The sequence below is a fragment of the Miscanthus floridulus genome, chromosome 6, assembly GCF_019320115.1.
Source record: "Miscanthus floridulus cultivar M001 chromosome 6, ASM1932011v1, whole genome shotgun sequence".
In the NCBI taxonomy this organism is placed as follows: domain Eukaryota; kingdom Viridiplantae; phylum Streptophyta; class Magnoliopsida; order Poales; family Poaceae; genus Miscanthus; species Miscanthus floridulus.
The window spans coordinates 80565826-80580589 of record NC_089585.1 but is presented as its reverse complement, the minus strand read 5'-3'; the positions used below and the strand labels follow the sequence as shown (position 1 = coordinate 80580589).

Here is a 14764-nt window from a genome sequence, read left to right as displayed (position 1 = left end):
ACGTCTAGAATACCGAAAGACATGGATAGGGATGACATGAACTATTTTGTGGTCCATGTTATATGCAATGATTATTCCATCCTCCCTAGCAAAGAAAATCAAATTCCATTCTAGGTGAACTATGATCACTATGCCCTCATCATCAAAATCTAGGAAACCAAATCTACTATTAATCCTTCCAAACAGGATCCACATGGTGACCGTATGCTTCAATGTCCAATTATCAGTACCATAGTCTTTAAGGATCTAGATTAAAAGCTTAGAATCATTGGGACCATCAATAGTACATAAACACAAGTGACCCTGAGCTTGATGCATGGAGTGGTGAAGACCATCTGGTGTATCAATTTTCCTCCATGTGTTTCCGTCCATATCCATAGCAAATATCATAGAGTACCTCCCAATGTGCCCCATAATGTGTAGACAATCGTTAAGAAACACACCTGGTTGTCTGTAAAATGTCACATCAGTATGCTCGCCCCATTAAGATTCCTTATAGATCCATGCTGCAGTTTGAGATGAGTAGATCTCCACACCTACGCACACAGCATTGACATCCACATATTCAATCACATGGAAGTGCGAGGAGGCTATCAGATCAAACACCAAGCGAGCCTCACCAATAGCATGGCCAACATCATGGGTGCTAGGCAGCAAAATTTTAAACTTCTAGGTCATTGGATTGCAGACAACTTAGCAATATCCATTAGTCCGAAGGCACCAACATAGGATGAAGCTATTGCAGCAATTTGAGAGAGCTACATTGTCAATGTTGAAGGGCAAGAATTCCATGGAGCGGGGGCATACACCATGGATGACGCTGGTGAAGTTTCGATTGCCATTCTCATCGTCGTAGAAGAAGCTAGCCACAGTCTGGGGCAGCTTCTTATGGTTGTTGGGGTCCTCGATGAGGTTTTTCTAGGAGTGACAGACACATTTGTAGCATAATAAGGAGTGGGCTGGGAGGTGGCAGAGGATCTCGAAAATGACATCCTCCGTGAAGCTGGCCAGTGCGTTCCTCTTATTGGAGGCCTCCTCCATTTTGTCAGTGTGCAATACGATGAGAGCTTCATCAGTAATGAGATCACTGAAGAGGAAAATAATCCAACCAAGATATATCAGTGAAGTCCACAACTCATACCAAAGTGCAACTTGAACAACCATTAATGATTTTCATGGTACGACCTCATGTAAATTTAGAGTAGCACCACATAAATATATATAACTCAAACTAGAGTAGCAGTTAATGGAGCTGTAACCATTACAATTTCAGTAGTTAATTGAGCTTCCTCAGTTTTCACAAGTAGAATGTTAGTGAACAAGTGGTAGTGATCATCATTGGCATCAGTAGCAACATGTGCAGCTTAAACATTATTGGCCTCAGTGATGTAAATGATGGACACAAAGCATTGATTTGCTTTTGATGCCTTCCTCTTGTTTGGAACCAAATGGATAACTTGGTTGTCAACAAGAAGAAGACACAGAAAGCAAACATATGAGCTTCATCCTAATACATCCAACAGCCATGTAGACACCATTGGCATAGAAATGTGGCCTGAAATATGTTACAAGTTCAAAATACAATAAGGACTCACCGGTGGCACTGGAGCATATGAAACAGAAATGTAGAATCAAGCAACCACTAGACAGAAAAATAGTTTAAGGCAGAAGCGAAGGGCCTGTATGTTTGCCTAGATAGATAGGTATAATCAAGCAAGCACTTGACAATTAATAGGCCTAGTTGCACATAGGCATTTACAGTAAGAACACTGAACATATGCAAAAAAACCAAGACACCATCAGAAAACCAACCAGTGACACCTTCTAGTTCTTTTCATCAACATTGGCCTAAACAGATCTACAATGCTATAATGTTTCTTGTATACCTCATGTTCAAGCAAGGACCAAAACAGTGAAGGCAGGAAAAGGCGAGAAAGGAGACCTACGGATCAGATCTATCGCCTCTGCCACGGCACATGAGGGACACGGACGCCAATGCCACCGTGCTCCACCAGGAAGACCCACCGCCTAGCGTCCAAAAGAATGTCTGAGCCACCACAGCACACTGGGGATACTCCATTGCCGCCGCCGCAAGTCCAACAGGCACAGATTTGTTTCCACTTGCAGGGGATACATCCAATTTATAAGTCAACATGTCCACATAGAGAACATATACTACTATTAGGACTCCAAGGACATATCAACACAACCAGGCGTCTAGCGCAATGGTGAAGACGGTCTATTCCTTGATCTAGGTCCCGGGTTTGACTCCCAGGTCTCATGATTTTTTAGTTTTAATTTATTAAACCCCAGCGGCAACAAGTGACACGCAAGTCGTCGGGTCCCATAGGTTAGATGGAGATGGAGAAAGGTCCCATTAGCTGTCGGGTCCCAAAGGTACACGTGACACGCAAGCCGTCGAGTCACACAGGTCTGTCGGGTCCCACAGGCCGGATGGAGATGGAGAACAGTTCCACAGGTACAAGTGACATGTAAGTCATTGGGTCCCACAGGTCGGATGTTGAAGGGTCCCGTAGGTACTCATCGGATGGAGAAAGAACCGAGCAGAGACTTCTATGATGGATTGCAAGTGTCATGGATGAATAACTACAGGTCCCATAGGTACATGTCGGATGGACAAGGGTCCCATAGGTACACATCACATGAAGAAAGGATCAAGCGGAGACTTTTATGATGAATTGCAAGCGTCATGGATGAGTAACTACAGGTCCCACAGGTACACGTCGGATGGAGAAAGTATAGTGTGGAGATCTATGACGAAGTTGTTCGTTACAGATCAAATATTATCCATCACAGATGTGTAATTAGTTCAATGATGAAGCCCTATTCGTCATAGCTTTAAACGAGATCGTCACAGATGAGTCGCGTGAGTGATCTGTGACAAAACCATGTGCTCTTCTATGATAGTTTTTGTGACGATGTCTGATTTCATCATAGAAAGGGAGGGTTGCAGAATCGTCACCACTGATCTATGACAAAATGGAAATATTCGTCATAAAAAGCAATCTTCTATGACGATTTTAGATTCGTCATTAGCATTTTTGTCGTAGAAGTGGATATTTCTAGTAGTGGGCTCTAATTATTTAGTGAGTAGTTCCAGACTAGTGAAGCAATATTAAGTTGTTAATCATATTCAAATGAAATGCATACCCAAAATGAGACAAGCAATAAGTATCGAAAATATGGTTCATAGTACTGGGGTGCCTGCCTGTTGGAAGAGCAAGATCCCAATAGCTTGGAACATCATTTGGCGTCTCTCCAATATCGCGTACCAATATATATGCACATGTATGAGACGCTTATGATTATGCATGCAAGAAATTATATGAAATGAAGAGCATAGGAGAGATAGCATAAGGCGAGAGAGGTTCGGTGTGTGACTTGATTACTATGTGAGTGCAAGGTGCAATAGATAAATATGATGCTTGATGAGTACAATGCACAAGAATAAATGACATGACATAATATACATTGATGTTGTTTAGTTATAGTATAATTATATATACCATGTGTAGGTGGCATAGGGTATATGTGCTGTCGGTCTAGGTTATTGGACAGTCCGATATAACTGTCGGACAGTCCGCTGACTCGGGGACTTAGACGTTTCTTGGTGAGTGTGTAGTTGGCGGACACTCGGTATGAATTGACCTGATGGGAACTTGGAGTTCTCGGGTTCTCTGGTTATCCAAGCTTATAAATTAGCGAACACTCCGTGACATTTCACGGACACTCCATGAACTCAAGTCTATAGCTTCTAACCTCTCTGTGTCATTGGGTAAAGTGACGGAACATTCTGCCGTGACCAGCAGACCATCCGCCACTAGTAGCTACCTTTGGTTTTTCTCCGGAATCAAGCCACTGGACGCTCCATGGGTCGCCACGGACACTCCGCTAAATTATACCACGCTCTGTCTAAGTGATAACTAGTGACTTCAGTCGTGACGGACCCTCGCCAGGTGCAGAGGACCCTCCGTCAGCTAATTGACAGTGCATTATTCTTGCATCTTGAAATCCAAATCTCAATCTATAGTGCTTGCATGTGCATGAAGTTGTGTTAGTGTGTTCCCAAGATGCTTATCTAACCAAGGGTTTGTGCTCAAAGTGCAAAGAGTAGAATATTCCTAATGTTGGGCTATCATGTAAGGCAAAAAAAGATATGCTCAAGTGCACAAATGCAATGGGATTACGCACACAATTGCATCTCACAAATAGCACAAGCTCAAAGGAAGCTAACAAAACAAGTAGAGAATAAGTTATGCATTTTATAAATTAAAAATATATTATTTTAGTCAAAATTGAAATATACTTTTTGGTGTCAAATTTATGTTTAGATGATAGAGAATATTTTAAGTAACACAACAAAACTTGTTGTATAATTTTTGAGTTCAAATGCATCTTCTATAAATTTTACAAGTTTAGGCTGTGCTGCTGTGCGGTTTATCGGACACTATGACAAGAACGACGGACCGTCCGTGTAACACCCTAAAATTTGCATGATTTTAAAATAGGTGAATTTGATTTAGTTATGCATTTTGTGAGCATGCAAATTTAGAAAAAATAAAAACTTTGTTAAAATTAAAAATCAAATATAAGGCTTAGCTACATGTTGTGCATTCATGTTGATGCATACTTATTTTTGAGATGCTTGGGTTTGATCAAAATTTGCAAAATGATTTAAATTGGATTTGAAACTGTGCTTGATAAAATAGAAAAGAAATTATTCTTCTCCCCCTCACCCTCTTTCGGCCTGGCCCAGCTCTTTTCCTTTCCTGCACAGACCAGAAGCCCAGTGGCCAGGTCGGCCTGCTCCCACTTTCCCCCGTGCGGCCCACTTGTTTTTCTTCCTGCGGCCCAGCAGTTGTCCCTCTCCAACTTCGCCTTGCGTGCCCCAACCAAGCCCAAGCCGCATCGGCCTAGCCAGCCGCGTCACCGCGCCGCGCCTCCTTCCCACCCGCAGTCGCTACCAGGCCAGCCCCACTCGTCAGCACCGTTCTTCTTCCTCCCCGCGCGAGACCGAGTTGGTCGCGACCGCCGCCTCCGACTCCGCCGTTGTTATGCCTCCTCCTTGCCGTGTAGCCCAAGGCTCCCCACCCCCATAAATAGCAGCCGCCGACCCCGCCGCTCTTCCTATTATGTTTTGAGCAACAGTGCCTCGCCGAGACGCCACGCGCCGAACCCTAGCTTCCGCCGCCGCACGCCGCGCTGCCGATTCGCCGCGTCACCGCCATGGTAAGCCTCTTGCCGAGTTTCACCAAGCGCCATAGAAGGTCCCAGTTCTATTTTCCCTCTTTTCCTCCCTCTCTCTTGTTCGTTGTGTGCCGCCGGATTTTGCAGAGCCCCGCCGTCCGCCGTCCCAAGCCTCTGCTCGCTTTTGCTTGCTCGCTTTCGTCTCTGAACCCATAGTCGAGATCGTAGTCATCTCCTCTTCCACCTTGTGTACTTGATTTGGCCGATTAAGCCTGGAATCAGTAGAACGACGAACGCCGGCGAGGTCCCCTGCTTATTCCAGCCATGCGCCACTGCCCCACTCACCGCCGGCGATGTCTTCTAATACCGGCCGCTCAGATTCAATCCGACGGTCGAGATTGCGTGGTACCCCTTCGTTGCGATTCTTTCAAAAGAACCCCTGTCTTTTCCAAATTTTGAACCCGCCGTCCCTATAGTTTTTCTAAAGAGCCCCTGTACTTCTTCTTTATCATGCCTGCAGTCCCTGGCCCGAATTCAAAATCTGATTTTATTTATTTTAAATCAAAATTGAGTTCTATTTATTTACAAAATTGCCACTATCTTCATTAGGCCATATCTTCTTCGTTACGAATCAAAGTTAAAACGAATAACGAATAATTGACATACAAAATCCACTAGATTCATAATGACATAATATACGCATTAGTATCAATGTTTTCCATGTCAAAAGCTCTGGAATTTCATGGTTTAAATCCTAACTTGAATAATGATTATGAAATTGGATTTTTATAATTAAAAGTAACTTAGGGTTTTTCACCTCTATCTTTTGTAAATAAAATAAGATTAATCTCATTGGTTTTCTAATATAAATATAATTTGGCTTAAAATAATTTAGATATTTCTCTGAAGTATCTTATATATGTTTTATAATTAAAATAAATAAAACCTATAGTTTCTTTTCGAAGCAAATCTATCGGTAGATGTATCTTTTTTACTGTAGCTCTGATTAGAGTGTTTTTCGTGTCTGTGTGTTCATAGTAATGTGTAGAATATCTTTAAAACATTTTTACTTATTGTTTCATATGTTTGGTATAAAATAGGAGGGTCGTTGACATGAATAGAGACGGTATAAAAACGTGTAAAAGTAGTTAGGGAGTGCCATACTAAAATAAATGGACAAAGGGGTGGAAATTTTGCATCTTGGTATAGAAAAGCCTTGCCCCCATTCGGAGAAAGACGTTCAGAGTTAGTTACCGATAAAAATAGGCCCACGTCCATGGTTAGATAAAATCCGGAGGCAATCTATAAAGGCCAACAAACTGCCGAGCCGGCGATGGCGGCGGCGGAGAGCCCTCTCGATGAGCCCTTCCTTGTCCCGGGCAAAGATGAGGAGCAGCGCGGCAGCGGCGGCGCCGACGACGTCGCCAACATGGAGGCGCAGCTCCTCCTCCATCACGACACGGGCGCCTCCTTCTGGCGGAGCTGCCTCAACCTCAGCAACGTCATCTCAGGTACGATTACGACCGTGCGTCCATCGATGATCTTGTTGATTCGCCTACATACATGACGAACGAATATAATCACAGCGAGATTCATTCGAATGCAATGTGATTCCTTGTATAGGCGTCGGGTTGTTGTCCGTGCCGTACGCGCTGGCGCAGGGCGGGTGGCTCAGCCTGGCGCTCTTCGCCGTCGTCGGCGCCGTCTACTACTACACCGGCGAGCTCATCGCCCGCTGCATGCGCGCCGGCGGCGACGCCGTCAGGAGCTACCCGGACATCGGCCATCTCGCGTTCGGGCGGCCGGGCCGGAAGACCATCGGCGCCGTCATGTACGGCGAGCTCTACCTGGTCGCCATCAGCTTCCTCATCCTCGAGGGCGACAACCTCGACAAGCTGCTCCCCGGCACGGCCGTCGGCCTCCCTGCCGGCTACGTCCTGCGGGGGAAGCAGCTGTTCACGCTCGTGGCGGCCGTGGTCATACTCCCGACTACGTGGCTCCGGGACCTCTGCGTGCTCGCCTACGTGTCGGCGGTCGGGCTCGTCGCGTCGGTGGCCCTCACGGCGTCCCTGGTCTGGGCCGGCGTGGCCCGAGCACGGCTTCCATGCCGCCAAGGATGCCAATGTCTTTAGCCTCGCCGAGCTGCCCACTTCCCTCAGCTTGTATTTCGCCGGCTTCGCCGGCCACGGCGTCTTCCCCACGGTGTACACCTCCATGAGCAACAGGAATGACTTCACCAAAGTCCTCCTGGCCTCCTCGGTGCTCTGCAGCCTCAAGTCCTCAACTACGCGCTGACGGCGGTTCTAGGATACATGATCTACGGGGACGACGTGAAGTCGCTGGTGACGCTGAACCTCCCGTCGGGGAAGGTGTACACGAGGATCGCCATCCTGATGACCCTGATCACCCGGCTGGCCAAGTACGCGCTCGTCATCCAGCCCATCACGACGGCGATAGAGGAGAAGCTGTCGTCGTCATCGCGGGCTCGTCAGGGGGGCCTCGCCAGGGCGGCCATCAGCACCGCCGTCCTTGTCAGCACGGTGGTGGCGGCGTGCACGGTGCCCTTCTTCGGCTACCTCATGTCCTTCATCGGCTCCTCTCTCAACGTCACCGTCGTTGTCCTGTTCCCGTGCCTGAGCTACCTCAGGATCGGAGTGGTTCGCCGTGCCGAGGCCGCGGGGATCGTCGCCATACTGGTGGTCGGAGTGTGTGTCGCCGTCCTAGGAACTTACACCTCCCTGCACCAGATTGTGAGCACATTTTGATAGCACATTTTTTTAGCAGGCAGTGCACAATGATTCTTTGATTTGTTCGTTGGATTGAGAAACTGAGAGATTTGTAATGCAATTTCGAGGATAACATGTTAACTATCACAGTACCAAGGTTAGGGCCCGTTTGAATCACTAGAGCTAGTTACTAGTTGGGGCACGGCACAAATTAGTCTACAGTAGCTGGAGTTGGCTAGCAACTAGTTAATGGCTTAGCTGGTTGACATATGAGCCTGCATCCGGCACGATGCTAACACTGAACCTACCAATCACCGATGTTCAGAAGCATCATCGATGTTCAGAAGTTCAGAACTTCAGATATAGGTGGCTGCCTGCAGTGTTACCAACAGTTTGGTGTCCATGCAGACAGCAACAACATCAGATAAAAGGCCCTATTATTACTCGCTCACCAGATAAAAACTAGTGACAGAAATATCGCCACGGAGGTTGGTCGCAATCCAGATCGGACGGGTAAGCGTAAGGTTTTATAACATGATGCCGAGACCTGCCGTTATCTCCTCGTTAGTGATAAGTATATTATACTGTATATATGTGTAGGTGCTATCAATCAGTTGCAATGTTCATAACATGACCGAGACATGCGATTATGTCATTAGTGATAAGTATTATTATACGATAATGCTATGGGTAGGGCATCCGTTTTGTCCGGACGCGCGTTGGTGGGCCTCGACGTCCGAATGGCCCAACAGGCAACACTGCCATCCACGCAGAAATAAAAATAAAAAATCATCGCTCTCGTCTTTTTCTCGAGTCGCCACTATTTCCCCATCCATCCTCGAACCAACTCTCCGCACCCATATCGCCGCGGCTTGCTCCACCATGACCGCGCTGCTGCGCCCGCACCACCACGGCAGTGTTTCAAGTGTTTCAGTTGTTTCATACGTATGTTTCATGCGTTTCATCTGTATGTTTCATGTGTTTCATATGTATGTTTCATGTTTTATCTTGATGTTGCAAAAAGGATTTGATGTTGTATATGTTGCAATGGCTATACACATATGTTGCAAGTGTATGTTCCACATGTTTCATCTGTTTTAGACGTATGTTGCAAATGTATGTTTCAAATGTTTTAGCTATTTCAGACGCATGAATCTAAATGTTGCAATGACTATACAAGTATGTTTCAATAGTATAATGCATAAGTTGCAATGGTTAGACAGATATTGTAGAGGAGATGAGATGTTGGGACAAGGGAAGGGGCACGGCCGAGACAAAGCGCGGTGGAGGACTGGGGTGCAGCAGGGGAGGAACGTGGCATGGTGGGGGAAGGAGCCCGGGGGGCTTGACGCCGGAGACGCAACTGGGATGGGGAACGAGTCACGAATGGTCGGACACGGTTACTGCAGGTGTCGGAGCATACAGCTGCTGGCACTTAGATCAAAGTAGTGCCTTATATGAAATTTGAACGCAAACAGAGAAGTAGAAAAAAAAATTAAATTGAAACAGATCGGTTGCTACTGCCATGCAGATTCATATGCTGCAAGGATTTTCAAGGACATCAACTAAAATATGAATCAGAAACACATCAAGAGTCTAGAGCTCCAGATATGCAAAAAAACATCTAACAGAAGGCTCATAAAAAGAATGCCTGTCCCACTTGAAGCTCCATTGCTACTTCAACCGGGGAAAGAAGCTACATCTCAGGAACATGTACATTGTTCAAATCTTGTTAATCATGGCAAAGAGCACACATTACTCAAACCAATTTCCTCCCCTTACCACAAGAAACGAGATTCAGTTCAAATTTAACTAATCCTTCATGGCCTGTTTGATGGGGCCATGGGGGTATCTAAATCCAAACCCATATGATTCAGTTCATATTTTCAACCAATCCTCATGAATCCCTTTATCAGTCAAATGTATTCTTTCCCACACATCTCATCAAGAATGCAAAAATGCCATGTCCCATTGTCCAGGACCCAACAGATTGTCTTGGGGTGGATTGTTTGCAACTTCATAATGATGTGTCTACCAACCCTCCTGTGACTGACTGACTGAGCAACCAGACATTAGACAGGTGGTATAGATAGACTGGGGTGACAAAACTATAGGGATTGAGTAATAGAACAAAACGGGGAGAAGGATTTCTTTCTTTCTTGTCCTGAACAAACATACATGGCCCTTCTCAACTTAAGGACTCTTTAACGAATCACAGTCATTTTGCCTGGAGCGCTGTCTTCCTGCACAGCCAAATCAACATGATACATGCTACAATGATCATGCCTACTTTCTGATCCAATAGCAAGCCTGGGGCAGTCCCAGAGAGCGCATTTTGGCTTCAGGAATGCAGAAGGTGCTGAAGTCACTGTTGTGAGCAAATCTGTCATGTGCAGGAAAATACCCCCAGCACTCTGTCCACAGATACTCATGCCAAGGTATGCTTTAGGGGCTAACTCTTGTGGCAAATTGAACTGTGGATATTCCAGCTGAACAATCCCTTCTAGGCTATTAAGGACATCCAGATTAGACCCAGAAAGGTCTATCTTGTAATCATCATCATAAAGAAAATCCTCAACCATAAGTTCCTGGTTCACATAGTACATCTGCAAGAAGTAAGCTGAGAAGTTGTTAAAATTAGCACGACTCCACTGAACTTCAATTGTTTTTGAAATTGGCAGAAAGGCAAAGTCTCTGAACATGCCAATTACATGCATGCTAGAATTAGTTATAAAGCAGTACACAACATTTAAAATGTTGCAATATCTAGGACTAAAAGAATTAGTACTCAAATGCTAAGGAAGTACATAAGAGAGCCAAACAACAGGAAGCGGAAAATCAAAATGGGTGCCATCCTAACCTATCGAGACAGAGCAAAACATCCTTGTACACCACTGGAAAGCAGAAGGAGGTTGTTTTCTTCTAAAAAGACAATAGAAATACATTGACCCCCACCATTTCCAAATTCCATTGCATGCTACGTCACCGCCTGTCCGCCTGAGCAGGGTGCGCGTCTCATGCTAACTAATGCCTCTAACACAGGGGGTATTGGTTGACTCGTCCGGCGCGGGGCAGCAGCCACAAAGAAGCAGGCCAAGGCCTCCCATGGCCGCGTCAACCGCGCACGCAAGCGACGAAAGGGGCGGCTGGCCACCGAGCCAGGAAATCACACGGAGAGCCCTTTGGTTATAGCATGGACTGCCTTGGCCGCCATGTGGTCTGCAACAAAATTTAGTCCAGGATCAAGCATAAAGAGAGCACTGTGACAAATTTATGTTGCTTCAGAATAATTTATGTTACTGTAATTCTGAATTAAAATTTATGTTACTGTGATCGAGCACAATTTATACGTGATAGATTAGATGTAGCACCAATTGAAAAAAAGCTTGTTCAACATCCGTTGAGATGGTTTGGACATGTCCAACGGAGACCTTCAGAGACACTGGTGCGTAGTGGAATCCTAAGCCAGGATAGTAACGTGAAGAGAGGCAGAGTGTGGGGGTACGACCCCAGATACCCACGACAGACCACATGGGCTGCGCCTCCAAGGGTGGCCCAGCCCACGAGACGAAGTCATGCGAGGGACGACTCTGTTCGGCGCCTCCCGTAAGACACCGAGAAGATATCTTGAAGATACTACGAGATCTGTTAGGATATATATGATCCTAAGATTTATGTAATATGTTATTACTTTCCGGTTATCGCTCAGATCTAGCCGACTTGTAACCCTGCCCCCCAGACTATATAATGCGGACAGGGACCCCCTCCAAACTCACGCAATATCATATGATAGCTAATACAAACCAACAGACCACAGGAGTAGGGTATTACGTCATACTGACGGCCTGAACCTGTCTAACTCGTGTGTCTTTGTTGCCTTCTTGTTCTTGATCACACGCCTATCTGCCGATCAATCTATCTTCATAGGATACCTCTCGGAGGACTACCGACAATATTTTATCGACAGTTGGTGTGCCAAGTAGGGGTGTGCATGCTGTTTCCTTATCGAACAAAATGGCTTTTTCGTAGGCTCTTCATCCCTCCCGCAGCCCGACCAGATCTTCACGGTTGGATCCATCTCGTGGATCATCAACGCTGATGTAGTCGGAGAGCTCCTCGAGCCGGTGCAGATCAATTCTGCGTCGATCACCCCCGCACCTACGACTGCATATCCGATCTCGGAACCGCCTCCGAGGTCGCCTTCATTGACGACTCACCGCCAGCTTCCTCGCTATCAGAGGAGGCAGATCAACAATGACGATCTGATCGCATCTATCGATCGGGTTGGTCTGAAGCTCGCCGATTGCCTCTCTATCGCCAAATCGGCTCTGGACACTCTGGTTCAGCGCCGACTACCCTCCGATCCGGATCTATCGGAGGTTGCTCGAAAAACTCTAGGGGCTACGGCCCTACCCTTCGGGTTCACCAACGCCGCCACCGCTTACCAAGATGCCCTAAGGGGTAGATTCACTGACCAGGTTGGAGATGTCCATCCTCCCGCCGACTAGATTGCCAACTAGCCTCCGTCGGCCATCAACATGTTCCACGTCGGTCGACGCTCTGGAGCATCCCTCCAGACCATCCCAGAGGAGAATCTAGACTCTGAGTCCTAGGGCTCTACGGAGACCATCGCCGAAATGACCACTGAGCTACTTCTTCCCCCTCCGTTCCGTGGCGGCGCAATCTTCAACGTCAGCGTCGATAGCCCCCCTTGGAACGGCGAAACCAAGCAGGAACGCACCGTCCACGAGAACCGGAATGCCAACTATGCGCAGTGCTAAGCAAACGAGGCTACCCCTGTAAGGGCCGAGCAGCAGCTTGACTCACAAGGAAGGCCCCTCCAGCGCAACCTCGACGACGAGTTTGTCCGTGTCGACGGTCACGATGTCTACAAGACACCGAGCGCCAACCTCGCAGTGGCCGCCAACGAGCTTGCCCGGCTCCCGTAGACACCCGAGGTCACCAAGGTCGCCGCCATGCTTAAAGCGGCACACTGTTAGGTCAATGAGATCCGTCAGGAACAGAGACCTTCATACTCCGCAACTTCGATTTGCCGATCAGCTGTGACAAGAACCGATCACCGCCAAAGTCGCTTCACCGACCAGCACCGCGATGATAGGCAACCTCTCTAGGGCTGAGCTAGGGGCAACTGTATCGAACATCACCTCCAACATGACTAGGAGGTCGACCAGGATGTCCGAGTGTACCTCAACAACCTCCGAGACGCACGACGACATATCGATGAACGCCGCTTCGATCACCATGAAGAAGAAGTACGCCGCCGCCAGGAGTACGAACAAGAGTACGGTAACCCGGACTCAGCTCTCGAGCCTCTCGCCGCCGCCAATGCTGCGGACGACGGCGTCGACAATCTCAAGGGGCCTAGAGCTTTTACAAGAGCACTTCGAATACTCTAGTGGCCTCGTGGTTTCAAAATCACTGGGGTCGAGCCTTACGAGGGACTGATGAACCCCACACAGTGGCTATAGGCTAATGCCACTGTTGTGCGTGCCGCCGGGGGAGATACCAGCATCATGGCGAATTATCTTCCCGTCATGTTTACGCTGGCTATGATGAGCTAGCTAACGAGCCTTGCCCCAAACTCCATCGGATCCTAGGAAGAGCTGAAGAAGGTCTTCATCGACAACTACATGGCTACATGCGTTTGGCTAGGCACCAAGCACGATCTCAACCGCATCAACTAGAAGCCATCCGAGCTCCTCTGTAGCTACATCAGATGCTTTTTCGAGATGAGGAACTCTATTCCCAACATCATAGAAGCAGAGGTCATCACCATCTTCATCCGAGGACTCGACCACCATGAGCTTCGCTCCAAGTTCAACCGCAAGCTGCCCACAGGGATTGCCGAGATGATCACAACCACCAACCAGTACGCCAACGCCGAGGAAGCCGAGGTGCGCTTCAACGAGGATACGGGCACTCATCGCCCAACACGCCACTACGACGACCGCCCTGACGACCAACGCCATAATGATTGTCGCTACGATGACCGCAGTTACCATCATGACAGCGGTCGTGATCGGCCAGAAGGACCCAAGTCTGGTCAAAATCACCGCCGTCGGCCAGACCATATCGTCACTGCCGCAAGTGAACCTCGTGCCAAGCGCAACTATGATGAGCAATACAAGAAGATCCTCGATGGCCCGTGCCCTCTCCACAAGAACGCCAAATATAAGATGAAGGACTGCCTCAGCTTGGCCAAGGAGTTCTAGGACAAAAAGCTAGACGACGACACCAATGACAGAGCCGGAGGCCGCCGACCACCTAGGGGCAATAACAATGCCTTCTAGGACCACGACAAGGTGGTTGCCACTATCTTCGGGGGCCTCGCCTCCACCAAGAGCAGAAGAGAATAGAAACTCACCGCCCGACGGGTGCTCGTCGTCACTATGAAAGACGCCGCTGCCAACCCCAGCTATCACCCATGGTCTAAGGTCCCCATCACCTTCAGTAGGGCTGACCAGTGAGCGAACATCCCCTACATAGGGTGTTTCCCCCTCGCCCTCGACGCAACCATCCAGTAGGTGCTTTTTAGAAAAGTGCTCGTCAACGGTGGGAACGCTCTGAATCTCCTCTTCACCGGAGCCCTAAATGAGTTGGGCCTCGAGATGATAGATCTCACACCCTCACACTCCTAGGGTGTGGTACCTGGCAGGACATCCAAACCACTTGGAGAGATCACCCTACCAATATAGTTTGGCATGACAAGCAACTACCACTTCGAGCACATCAACTTCTACGTCGCCGACTTCAACACCGCCTACCATGCCATACTTGGTCGGCTAGCTCTAGCCAAGTTCATGGCTATA

At 47.7% G+C, this 14764-nt stretch overlaps 1 pseudogene; it reads left to right on the top strand.

Moving 5' to 3' along the window:
* The first annotated feature begins 6541 nt into the window (after positions 1-6541).
* Positions 6542-7973, top strand: LOC136458455 (amino acid transporter AVT1I-like; annotated as a pseudogene).
* Positions 7974-14764: the final 6791 nt, after the last annotated feature.